Consider the following 11,463-nt stretch of genomic DNA (forward strand, 5'->3'; position numbering starts at 1 on the left):
TAGGCGCCATAATAGACTCCTCAGCGGGTCTCGTCTTCCTCTCATCAGAGAGGAGGCAGAAGATACAGGCGTTAGTTCGTTCCGTCTCGCACCACAGCAGGACCTCCCTGGCACAGCTGTCACAACTACTGGGGATGTTCATTTCCTGCATCAACATCGTTCCTTGGGCTCGGATTCACGCTCGCCCCCTCCAATGGTTCCTCCTTCCCTTCCAAAAAGCTCGTCTCAGCAATTCAAAACGAAAAGTGCACCTGACCACGACAGTGCGACTTTCCCTCCCGTGGTGGACCTCACCAGCCATCTCCAGGGGCTCCCCCTTTTTACCTCATCAGGAGGTAACAATAACCACCGACGCAAGCCTTTCTGGCTGGGGGGCACACTCAAGGGGACAAGTGGCCCAGGGCAGGTGGTCCCCAGAGGACTTGGGGGACCCCAATATCAACAGACTGGAGCTACGAGCTGTATTCAACGCTCTACTGGCATTCACGGACATGGTAAGGAACCAACATGTCCTAATCTTGACGGACAATGTGGCAACCAGAGCACATGTGAACCATCAGGGTGGCACGCGCTCAGGCCGTCTGATGCAGGAGGCCCACGAGCTAATGTCATGGGCAGAGAGACACTTAGCATCAATACGTGCGGAGCATATTTCGGGAGTGGAAAACACCCAAGCGGATTGGCTGAGCCGCACGACTATCGACCCCGGGGAATGGACATTGAACCCGGAGGCCTTCCAACTGATAACCCAGAGGTACGGGGTACCGGTAGCGGACCTCTTTGCCACACAGCACAACAGGCAGTTACCACGGTTTTTCTCCCGCTTTCCGACACCAGAGGCCGAGCAAGTCAATGCACTGCTATCACCATGGCCCAAGGGGCTTCTCTACGCCTTCCCTCCAGTCAGTCTCTTGCAGAAGGTGGTGGCCAAGGTTCTGGCCGAGGAGGCGGACATCCTCCTCGTGGCCCCATACTGGCCCAGACGCCCTTGGTTTGCCGACCTCATGGGACTGTCAACCTTACCACCATGGAGAATCCCGCTCCAGCACCTAGTCCTGGCACAGGGATCCATCGTGCATCCAGACCCACAGTGGTGGAAGCTTGCCGTGTGGAGATTGAAGGGGACCGCCTGAGGGAGAAACAGCTTCCGGAGAGTGTCATTAACACCATTCAGGCAGCACGGCGACCATCAACGACACGTATTTATCAGGCTACTTGGAGGGCTTACAGCACCTTTTGCAGGTCCCAACACATAACGCCCTCGTCGTCCTCAGTACGGCATCTTCTGGAATTTCTCCAGAGGGGACTAGACCAAGGGTTGGCGCCCAACACACTCCGCCGACAGGTGGCAGCTATAGCGACAATCCTGCGTCCAGACCCATTTTCCCCAATCTCTCATCACCCTTGGGTGAAGGACTTCCTCCGAGGAGCGGCAAACCTGTCTCCTCCTGTCATACACCACTTTCCATCCTGGGACTTACCGCTGGTCCTCAGGGCACTGACAGCTCCACCCTTTGAACCTCTGAGGGAAGTATCACTTCGTTTTCTCTCGGCCAAGGTGGCCTTTCTAGTCGCCATCACTTCGGCCCGCAGGGTGTCGGAGCTTGCAGCACTATCGGTCCGGCCGGACCTCTGTGTCTTTCATCCAGATAAGGTTACTCTAAGACTGGACCCCTGTTTTCTTCCCAAAGTTAACACCAGGTTTCACAGGGCCCAGGACATTATCCTCCCAGATTTCTGCACCCATGGCTCTCACCCATCAGAGCTGCGGTGGCATAAGGTGGACGTTAGAAGAGCAGTTAAGATTTATATACGCCGCACTAGCACCTTTCGGAAGTCGGAGGCTCTCTTCGTATCCTTTCTCCCATCTTCGCTGGGGGGAAAGGTTTCGTCTAAAACCATCAGCAGATGGATCAGGACTTGTATTATCGAAGCTTACCGAACCACAACGACACCGCTACCAGGTAGAATTACAGCCCACTCTACCAGAAGCGCGGCGACCTCAGCCGCTTGGACTACTCAGGCGCCATTAGAGGACATTTGCAGGGCAGCGACCTGGGCTGCCCCTACAACGTTTATCAGGCATTACCGTATAGACTCTTTTGCTTCTACGGAAGCAGCCTTCGGCAGAAGAGTGCTACAGGGAGTTTGCATTCCTGCGCCCCTGGGCCAGCCGATCCCTCCCTAAAGTGTGGCTTGGGTATATCCCACGTTGGACTCTCTGAGCAGTGCAGTGGAGAAGAACCGTTGAACTTACCTGAACGGTCTTCTCGCTGCACTGCGAAGAGAGTCCAAACCCGCCCGGCCTTGTGTTGGCCCAGGTGCACAGTTTAATTGAAGTTACAGTTGTTAAATAAAGTTTTTGTTCCTTTACTATTCCTTCGTTTTTATCACTGGCTAAGAGGGGGCAGTGGTGGGCGGGACATGTTAATTATGCTAATTCTAAACTCAGTTCCTACCAATAAGACTGAAGTACTACCCACGTTGGACTCTCTTCGCAGTGCAGCGAGAAGACCGTTCAGGTAAGTTCAACGGTTCTTTGTTCCAAAGTACTGTTTTTGCACTTGAGTTTTATGTTTTGGGGGCAGGGGGAGGACTTAGAAAACGCCAATAGCAAATCTGCTCCTTGTTCCCCTAGGGGTACTATGAAGCTCGCCAACACCACACCGAGCTTTCCTACTGACAACTAATGTGTTAAAGTATGCTTCATTAAGAGAAAGTGTGCATGCTATATCACCCGTGGTGTGTGAGAATTTTATTTTATACAGACGTGAGAACTGCGCAGCAAGAAAAACAGGAGAGTACAGAACCGAGAAGTACGTAATAAAACGCCTATGCATTAACCACTAAAAACCAAACACAAGATTTAAGTAGACCTCAGTTGCAGGATGGAGAACATGAGCTGTGCACAACTGGGCTCCGAAAAGGAATTACAATAAAAGAAATTTTGTGGTCCTTAAAAAGAGGTGGACTTTTAAGAAAACTAGGAAAACTTAATTTAGACTTGGTTGTAAGTCTTAAGGAAACCAGTCGAGCGATTCATAATTATTATCCCCAGTAAAGTTTTCCAGGTATTACTTGGAGGAGAATTTTCAAAATGCAGGAAGTAAGATCCTATGTTATTTCATGGCAATGATGATAATTCTGTGATAAATATTGCCTCCAACTAAAGATGTAAAGTGTCAATCGGATCCGCCTGCTACCGCACGAATCCCAGCGACCGATAAGGTCCCACAGAGTTGGCTTTCTCCAGGTCCCGTTGACTAAACAATGTCGTTTGGCGGGCCCCAGGGGAAGAGCCTTCTCTGTGGCGGCCCCAACCCTCTGGAATCAACTCCCCCCCGGAGATTAGAACTGCCCCCACCCTCCTTGTCTTTCGTAAACTACTCAAGACTCACTTATACCGCCAGGCATGGGGGAGTTGAGACACCTTTCCCCCAGGCTTTTTTATACTTTGTTTTATGTTTGGTATGAATGTGCTGTTTGGTTTTTTTTAATAATGATAGGGTTTTATATGTCTTTTAATATTAGATTTGTTCCACTACTATTTTGTTTTTATTACTGTTGTGAGCCGCCCCGAGTCTTCGGAGAGGGGCGGCATACAAATCTAATAAATAATAAATAATAATAATAACTCATCTTTGTGTGTGAGAGGGCTCTCCTTCAAAGCCACTCCTTCAAACAGACCACTGCAATATATACCTACCTTTAAATTTGGTAAGATTAATAGTTGAGAGATGAAAACTGCTTTGTATGGTTGTTGTAACAATCATTATTTGCAAACACATAATGCTAATTCTTGGTAACCATACTGTTAACAATTGGTAAAATTTAGAATAACTGGTAAGAATAATTTAGAAGGATTTAGGGGTAGTGATTTCTGACGGTCTCAAAATGGGTGAGCAGTGTGGTCGGGCGGTAGGAAAAGCAAGTAGGATGCTTGGCTGCATAGCTAGAGTTATAACAAGCAGGAAGAGGGAGATTGTGATCCTGCTATATAGAGCGCTGGTGAGACCACATTTGGAATACTGTGTTCAGTTCTGGAGACCTCACCTACAAAAAGATATTGACAAAATCGAACGGGTCCAAAGATGGGCTACAAGAATGGTGGAAGGTCTTGAGCATAAAATGTATCAGGAAAGACTTCATGAACTCAATCTGTATAGTCTGGAGGACAGAAGGAAAAGGGGGGACATGATCAAAACATTTAAATATATTAAAGGGTTGAATAAGGTTCAGGAGGGAAGTGTTTTTAATAGGAAAGTGAACACAAGAACAAGGGGACACAATCTGAAGTTAGTTGGGGGAAAGATCAAAAGCAACATGAGAAAATATTATTTTACTGAAAGAGTAGTAGATCCTTGGAACAAACTTCCAGCAGACGTGGTAGGTAAATCCACAGTAACTGAATTTAAACATGCATGGGATAAACATATATCCATCCTAAGATAAAAATACAGGAAATAGTATAAGGGCAGACTAGATGGACCATGAGGTCTTTATCTGCCATCAGTCTTCTATGTTTCTATGGTAAGAACTGATGAAGGATCATTGGTTTTAAATACTGAATAAAATCAGAAATCATTATTGAGCATTTGCAAACTTCTTTTTTTTAAAAATCAAACCAGTTTTCCTAAGTTTATGGAATTTTTAAAAGGCACTTTTCTTTCTGCCCTCGTGTTTTAATTATGTACTCAGTTAATGTAGGAAATCACATTTTTTTTGGTATGACAGATGTTTACAATGGCCATGGAAAATTAATTCATAAAACGGTGTGATAAAATTCTGAATCCATTTTAGCAGTTGGAAAAACAGGCTCGGCGTGTGTGTGTGTGTGTTAACCAGTTTGACAGGAAGGTTATTTTTAATTTTTTTGTACAACCCTAGTCAACACCTTTCTTTCAACGTGAAGCAATTTGGGAGAGCAATTTTCACTTGTGTATTAAAAATGCAGATCACTTGTCTCGCTTTTCCCTTCATGTGTGGGTGAGAGAGACATCACCTATCAGAAACCAGATTTAAAAAAAATGTGAAAGGTGAGCTATAAAGAGACCTTGAAATTGCACTGTGGAATTGTCACACCGCCACATAGAAAGCTCCTTAAAAGAACTTGTTACATTAATTTTATCTTCCTATGAGAACTCGGAGCTTTACAACTTTGCTAGCAGTCTTGTGGAAAGTTGTGGATTTGGCATTCTGATGATATAAATTGCATCGCTTCCACCACCCATTTTCCTTTCATCATTCCTGTTGTAGTTAGCTGTGGCCCTGCTCCTACCCCAAGGACTGTGGATGTGGGGGAGACATCCACATGCTGCAGGCCTGTTTTGCACCCCCCCCAGTGGAATCTGATGATGAAGGCTCCTCTGACCAAGAAGACATGAGTGACAGGGAGGAGGAGAGTGGGGCAGACAGCTCAGAAGGAGATCAATTATCTAGTTCCTCCTTGGATTCAGAACAAGAGTTAATGATACAGCCACGCATGCGGAGAGCGATGCATAGGCAGCAACAACTGAGAGATTATTATCAAAGAAAATGAGGCCACCTGTGGTTGGGTGGGGCTGCTATAAATAGCAGCCTGTGGGTTTGGCCATTGTGGAAGATTATCTGATCCTTGTGTTTCGTGACTGCTTTACTGACTTTGACTTTTTGTGTGCTGATTTTCCCCCTCCCCTCCTTTGAAACTAAACCAGAGCAAAGGGTGTTTCACTTTGTGAAAGAAGAAGGACTGTGAATTGCCTCACAACTGCAAGATAAATATCACAGAACTGATAAGGGACTTGTACAAATTACCAGTTTGTTTGGAGCCGAGTGCTCTTTGCTATACCAAAAGAGGGCTTAGTTTAAGTGACTTTTCATTATAAAGAACATTGTTTTGAATTTTCAAACGTGTGTCTGTCTGAAATTTGTACCTGTGAATTTTTGGGAGGAGTCTACCAGAGAGCCCGACAGAACAGTTCCCAGTCTAAATTTCTTAAACTGAGCTCCTCACCCGAGGCTCCTAACAGAGGAAGTAGGATTAAAAAAAACAACAACAGAATATAATAAAGATGGTTCTCGAATCACGACTGCAAATGAGCCCAAAATTTTCAGTGCTAAGTGAAACTCTTGTTAAGTGAGCTCTGCCCCCTTTTACAACGATTCTTGATGCAGTTGTTAAGTTAATAAAATGGTTGTTAAATGAATCTGGATTCCCCTTTGACTTCACTTGTCAGAAGATTGCAAAAGGTGATCACATGATCCCGGGACATGGCAAATGACATAAATGTGATCCAGTTCCCAAGCATCTGAATTTTGATCACATTGTATGAGAAGGTTCGATTACTGCAACGCTCTCTACATGGGGCTACCTTTGAAAAGTGTTTGGGAACTTCAGATTGTGCAGAACGCAGCCGCGAGAGCCATCGTGGGGCTTCCAAGATTCGCCCACGTTTCCACAACACTCCGTGGCTTGCATTGGCTTCCGATCAGTTTCCGGTCACTATTCAAAGTGTTGGTTATGACCTTTAAAGCCCTACATGGCATCGGACCAGGTTACCTCCGGAACCGCCTGCTACCGCATGAATCCCAGCTACCGATAAGGTCCCACAGAGTTGGCCTTCTCCGGATCCCTAAACAATGTCGTTTGGCGGGCCACAGGGGAAGAGCCTTCTCTGTGGTGGCCCCGGCCCTCTGGAATCAACTCTCCCTGGAGATTAGAATTGCCCCCACCCTCCCTGTCTTTCATAAACTACTCAAGACTCACTTATACCGCCAGGCATGGGGGAGTTGAGATACCTTTCCCCCAGGCTCTTTTATACTTTGTTTTATGTTTGGTATGAATGTGTTGTTTGGTTTTTAAAATAATGATAGGGTTTTATATGGTTTTTAATATTAGATTTGTTCTACTATAATATTGTTTTTATTATTGTTGTGAACCATCCCGAGTCTTCAGAGAGGGACGGCATATAAATCTAATAAATTATTATTATTAATTATTAAGTTCTCACCCCAAACAGAAAATGCTGGGGATTCCTTATTGCCTGATACACTAAATAGCATGGGAGGATGTAATCCTATTGCTAATGATCATGGGAATGCCGCACTGGTCATAAGATATTTATAAAATTGAACGGGTCCAGTTCAGTTCTGGACACCTCACCTATTAAAAGATATTGATAAAATTGAACAGGTCCAAAGACGGGCTAGAAGAATGGTGGAAGGTCTTAAGCATAAAACTTAACAGGAAAGACTTCATCCACTCAATCTATATAGTCTGGGGGACAGAAGGGAAAGCAGGGACAGGATCAAAACATTTAAATACGTTAAAGGGCTAAATAAGGTTCAGGACAGACATACATGTATGTATTTGCTTTTTATATTAAGGGTTTTTAAATTGTTTTAATCATTGGATTTGTACTGTTTATTTATTTATTTGTTGTTATAAGCCACTCCGAGTCTCCGGAGAGGGGGGCATACAAATCTAATTAATAATAATGATAATAATGATAATAATAATAATAATAATAATAATAGTAATAATAGTAATAATTTTAATAGGAAAGTGAACACAAGAACAAGGGGGCACAATCTGATGTTCGTTAGATCAGAAGCAACATGAGAAAATATTATTTTACTGAAAGAGTAGTAGAGGCTTGGAACAAACTTCCAGCAGACGTGGTTGGTAAATCCACAATAACTGAATCTATACATTCCTGGGATAAACATACAGTATATCCCTAAGATAAAATACAGGAAATACAGTAGTATAAGGGCAGACTAGATGGACCAGATGGATTTTCTGCCGTCAATCTTCTATGTTTCTACGTTTCTATAAGTGTGAAAAATGGTCGTAACTTGTTTTTTCTACAAAGGCGAACCAAACCGATGGCTGTATTTGAGCACTACCCGTAAAAACACAATTGGTTCTGGCTGATTTACAAATATTTCTCCAATGCAACCGGATTTATTATTCAGCTGCTGCTTGCAAGTTACCGTACTTACTTTGCAAGAAATATTTATTTATTTATTTTATTTATTTTATTTATTTTATTTATTTTATTTATTTATTCATTTGTCCAATACACAAATACATAGGAAGAAAATAGACATGTGGTAATATATATGTTCTGTCTGAGTTCCCCCAGACCTCAACACCAACTGGAAAAAACAGCCAGACACGCTGGTAAAAGCAAAAGTACTTTATAGCTTGAAAAATAAACACAGAGAAAAACCTGTTCTTCCCAACAGGCAGGCTAGGAGACTTTACAGCAGAGTCCTGATGTCCAGACAATACAGCAAACTTCTTGCTGGCACACCCACCACTGTAGAGCATAAGACCCCCACCTTTTCCCCCCAAGGTTTCTGTATTCAAAGTCACAAACCAGAATTCCAAGACGCCAAAGATCACAGCCAGGTCCCAGGACTCCCAAAGATAATACTCCACAAGCCAGGAAGGGTGGGTCTGCCTTTTAGCCTTTCCAGAGAGCACCACACCCAAACCCAGCTGTTGCCTCTTTAGTGCTGAAAGTACCTGGCTAATTGGTCCCTTCTTTGTGTTGCTCTTCTCTGTCGCAGATCGATTATTGCTTGTGCATTTTCCTCTAAGGAATCCAGGCTGCTTGCTGGGGAGAGCTCCCTCTCGGGGGCCTCTGGCTGTTCCCCCTCTTCCTCAGCCTGGGATTCCTCCTCCTCGTCTGCCTGCACCTCCTGTTCCTCATCCTCCCCCTCTGAGCAGGAAACCGACAGAAGATCAGCCGTTCCCTGAGGGGCCTCGGACGGAATCACAACAATTTATAAGGGTAAAAGTGAACTTAGAGGAGAGGATATATGAAAGGAAGAGAATATATATGATAGGTGTTTCTCTTCCCCATTCCTATTTGAATTCATTTTCAATTGTTTCTTAGGCAGTTCTCTGAATCTTTTGTTAGATCAATCCAATTGACAATTGCATTCCTAATTTGGGTTCCCATACCATATTATCCATACTACGAATCTATTAGCCCTAATATTCCACCGTATTGTTTGTTTGCTTTGAGTGTAGTTATGTCTGATACATGAATCGAGCCACTGTGATTTGAAAACTGTGTTTATAGCTGAGCAAATACTTTGTGTGGGAATTCAACTTTGCCATCAGTGGCTTTTTATACGGAAAAATCTATCACTAGGGCCAATTGAAACAGAAGTAGCTAGCAGAGCATTACGTCTCCTTTTCTTGAATGACTTAGTTTGCATATTACTATTTAACATGCCCCTTATTTGTAAAATTGGGATTTTTTAGAGCTTTCATCTTTTCTTCCTCTTTCCATTCAGCTTGCTTTCTGTTCGTAAAGAATGAGATCATACTACAGGTATATATAGCTGGGTAACTTTGAGCCAGTCACTCTCAGTCCAAGAGGAACAACAAACCACTTCTAAAAAGGTTTTCCAGATAGTCACCCAGAGTCAAAACTGACTTAAAGACACACACACTTATTGTGCATTTCCTGAAATTCCTGGGTTACATGCACCGATAACTGGGTCATGTATTTAATTGTGATTGGAAGCTGCACAGATGTTTGAGAAATATACAGGAAGTATCTGTTAAAGGAGAGAGAACTGGTTAACAATGACTCCTCCCCATAGTAAAAAAAAAAGTCATTTATTTATTTATTCAATTTTTATGCCACCCAACTCCTTAGGGACTCTAGGCGGCTCACAACCAAAAATATAAAACTTCCAAATAATACTAAAACCTCTAAAAGCAGTTTTAAATCCAACAGTGAAACCCATGCATACCTTTTATGGCAGAATCTCAATGGTTACCACCATCAGATCAATGGCCTCAGGCCTGCCGGAAAAGCTAGGTCTTAACCGTTTTCTGGAAGGTCACTAGGGTGGGAGTAGTCCGGATCTCAGAGGTAACTGGTTCCAGAGAGTCGGAGCAGCCACAGAGAAGGCCCTCTTCCGTGGATCCGTCAGCTGACACTGTTTAGTTGATGGGACCTGGAGAAGATCAACTCTGTGGGTCCTTACCGGTCGCTGGGAGCTATGTGGTAGAAGGCAGTCTCGAAGATAGTCTTGCCAAATAATGATTCTAACAGCTGTGATGGAAAGCAATACTGTAAGATGAAAAAAACCCACCAACTTTATAGTCGAATGTATATATTACTTGTGGGACCGCTTCCTGTCACATGAGTCCCAGCGACCGGTTAGGTGCCACAGTCGGCCTTCTCTAGGTTCCATCAATTATTAGACAATGTCGCTTGGTGGGGCCTAGGGGAAGAGCCTTCTCTGTGTGGGCCCCGGCCCTGTGGAATCAGTTCCCCCTGGAGATTCGTACTGCCCCCAACCTCTTCGCCTTCTGCAAGTCTTAAAACTCATTTATGTCGCCAGGCTTATATATACAGTATACGCACACACACACACACACATATACTGTATATACATATACTTATATGTGTGAATGGGAATGATTGATTTTTAATGCTACTGGGATTTTTAGATTAACTAGTTTTAAATTAATTGATTTAGGATGTTTACATTGTTTCTTTTATATGTTGTAAGCCACCTGGTGTCCTCAGAGGGGCAACATATAAATCCAATAATTAATTAATTAATATATATATATTTATATATATATAGACTCATGGCGGCTCACAGAAAAATAAATATGGATCAATATAATATGGAGGTTAAAGTATGGATTCTCAATCTCAGCTTCTTTAAGGTGTGATACTTCACTTCCCAGAATCCCAGGCTAGATGCACAGGTTTCTAAACTCTGGGTTCAAGGGTGATTGCAAGCTACATAAGAAAAAAATATGGGGTTTTTGACCAGATAACCTAAAACCAAACACATCAAGACAGTTCCATCACAAGATCGCATAAATTCCCCATCGAGGGACATCAGTCACAGCTGCCAATCCAGAGGGAAGTCTGGATATTTGTGGGTAGTGGGAGGGGGAGACGTCATTTGGATTTTCTGCTTTAAAGCAATTACAAATTGCTAACGAAAATGGCAGCAGAGAGTCTGTTTTAAGTCTCCCCACCCCCCCCCAAATCAGGTGAACTCCTCCAGATGGGCCAGAACTGCAACTCCCAGAATCCCTAGCCAGGAATTAGCATTTAGAAAGACTCCCATGGCTGGAAATCACCAAACCCCACTATAAGAGCCAAGAATATGCCGCGATGCTGGATTTTCAGACAGCCACACAAGGTTCGGAAATCCTGGGATCTAAAGTCCAGGAAAATCCGGACTAGTTTCTCTGCTCCTTAAATAAAGACCACGTTAGATCAGTCTGCCTTGCCTCTCTCCCCGCCGCCGCCCAAAGCCCCCATTTATTGCGTACAAGGAACCTCGATTTCTCACACCCACCACCCTGAATGGGGAGCATCGTTCTTCTCAAAGGACCCCGAAGAAAAAAAGGTAAAGAGGCCACGCAGTGGTAAAAACACGCTTATTAATTTCATTTTATTAGAGTTGAAAGGGATCTTGCAGGTCATC

Source organism: Erythrolamprus reginae, chromosome 5 (assembly GCF_031021105.1).
Source record: "Erythrolamprus reginae isolate rEryReg1 chromosome 5, rEryReg1.hap1, whole genome shotgun sequence".
Taxonomy (NCBI): domain Eukaryota; kingdom Metazoa; phylum Chordata; class Lepidosauria; order Squamata; family Dipsadidae; genus Erythrolamprus; species Erythrolamprus reginae.